This window comes from Cariama cristata, unplaced genomic scaffold (assembly GCF_000690535.1).
Source record: "Cariama cristata isolate BGI_N322 unplaced genomic scaffold, ASM69053v1 scaffold40052, whole genome shotgun sequence".
Classification (NCBI taxonomy): Eukaryota; Metazoa; Chordata; class Aves; order Cariamiformes; family Cariamidae; genus Cariama; species Cariama cristata.
In genome coordinates, this window is record NW_009606203.1 from 1 (window position 1) to 2,283 (window position 2,283).

At 48.4% G+C, this 2,283-nt stretch overlaps 1 non-coding gene across 1 annotated transcript; it reads left to right on the forward strand.

Moving 5' to 3' along the window:
- The first annotated feature begins 7 nt into the window (after window positions 1–7).
- TRNAA-UGC lies at window positions 8–79 on the forward strand. The gene has a single exon. It is a non-coding gene; the product is annotated as a tRNA-Ala (tRNA).
- Window positions 80–2,283: the final 2,204 nt, after the last annotated feature.

Consider the following 2,283-nt stretch of genomic DNA (forward strand, 5'->3'; position numbering starts at 1 on the left):
GGGGCCGGGGGATGTAGCTCAGCGGTAGAGCGCATGCTTTGCATGTATGAGGTCCCGGGTTCAATCCCCGGCATCTCCACAACAGCCCCACTTTATTTTCTGGTTTTTCTTTTCCTTTTTTCCCTCGTGCTGTATTTTATCGGGAGTTAAAGTTGCCATGTCACAGTAAATAACAGAAAACCGCACCGTGAAGGTGCTGCCCTAAAAGGCCCACAGTGGCAGTTTCCTAGTGGCACAAAATGGCGCTTTTTTGTCACCTGGTTCTCCTCAGGACTATGCAAACACACAAGATTCTCGTGTCTCTCTGGGTATTTCATTGCCATGCTAAGGCCCTGCAGACGCAGAGCAGCCCAAGAGGAGGAGGGAAGCACCAAACCCTGAAACACAGGGGGACGCCGGCCTGCCAGCCCTGCCTGACACCTCTCCACCCCAGAACCGAGGGCTGGCTCAGGGTCTCTGCACCACATTCCCAGAGCCAGAGACAAAGGGGAAGGCACAAAAGCTGACTGCATTCACTGGCTGCAATGGTGCAGGAGCTTTTCCCGGGCTGTGCGGTGTCCACTCACCCCTGCTGTCCTGCTCCAGCTGGAGGCTCACAGGCAGCCCCTGGGCAGCATCACCAAGCTTCGCTCGGCGCAGCTCCGGAGGAGCCCTCAGGAAACAAGCTCCCGGCTTTGATCTCCTCGGGTTGACCAGGCTCACATGGTTCTGTCTAGCCTGGGAAACTCTTCAGAGCTGGGCGGGCTGAAAGGTATGGCACAGAGAGACCAAAGCCCTCACAGAGCTTGAAACAGCTTTTATCTACACAGTTCAGTTACCAGCTGTTTTGTCTGCACTGTTCAGTTATCAACGGCATATCCAACTGTCTCTGGTAGGGAGAGCTGACTAGCGACAGATGTAAAATGACATTTCCTGCCAGAGTCATTAAAATGCTCCTTGTGCTATTTTTTTACTTCTAGTTGTTATTTTCAGCCAAATGTTTGGCTACAGCACTGGTAAGCGTGAAGATCCCTGCTCTAAATAGCCTCCTGGACAGGATCTCTCTGGGCAGCTGTACTTCTCAAACACCCTGCACACAAATACAAGAAAGAGACTTTCTGCCCCAGAGAGTTTGTAGTAACTGCCACGAAGTAACAGACTTTTTGGCACGGGAAATTAGTATTTCTCAGTATAATAGATCATGGTCTGTTAGGACCAACATCCTACTGTTCACCAAGTTTGTCTTGAAATCATAGCAAGGGGTACTTGTACAGACAGTGTAGGAGGAACATAGGGTGGCTTTGTTCACTGAAAGCCCCTTCCAGCTCGGGAAAGCACTGTTCTGCAAACCAGCCAGATGTATTTCAGGACTGTCGCATTAGGATCTGACATCTGCCTTGCAATCTGAACGTAACACAAACCTGAACCTTTAGGGGTGTGCTGCTCCACCATTTGATTCAGCCATCAGGTACAAACTCGCTCAGGATGCTCAGTGGTTGGCTGCCTACCCTAATTAGATGAACAACAGCACTGTATCATCTTAATTTCTTCCTGTTACAAAACTCCACCTTGTCATGAAATACATTGCCGTGTGCCTTTCGACTATTTTCAGACCAATCCTGTGTGCTCAATCTGTAACTTAAAGAATAAGCTTAGCATTCTTATTCACTTTCAGATGAGGAAAGCCCTAAACCTAAAAGGTTATTCCAATCTTTTATGTTTTTACAACTCCAAATGCACACAATATAAACCACTGAGCATGATTCTAACCTGAAAAGAAACCAAAAGGCTTTTGTGGATTCCACCCCCCCCCACCCCCAGCTAAACGACCTGGGTGTTTGAGGTTATTATTACTATTGCAATGCTGAGTTTCAATACAAACACAAGGCAGCAGAGCCTGAGAAGCTCCCTGGACAGAGCAGTCCCCTGCTGTAAAAGCTCCACGTCTCAGGGCAATGCCGGCGGGTTTCCCTCAAACCAAGCACAAAGCTGTTGCTGGGCCTCTGCTCCCTTCCCAGCGGGGTGCAGCCCTGGGTGTTAACTGTGTCCTTTTGGTCCCTTTGGCAGCGTTTTTCCTTGGGTGCCGGCAAATGAAGGATTTTGTAGGTGGATTGAATCAAATGGCATCTCATGAATCTTCCAAACAAAGCCTCATTTTGTTCTCAGCTGTGCCCTTGAATTGCAGTACAGTTTGACTAGGATAGCGCAGGGACCAACTGAGTGCAACAGAGATTTACCAGAAGGTGCTCTCTAAGTGAGAACTGAGTAAGAAATAGGCATTATTATTATTATTATTATTATTAT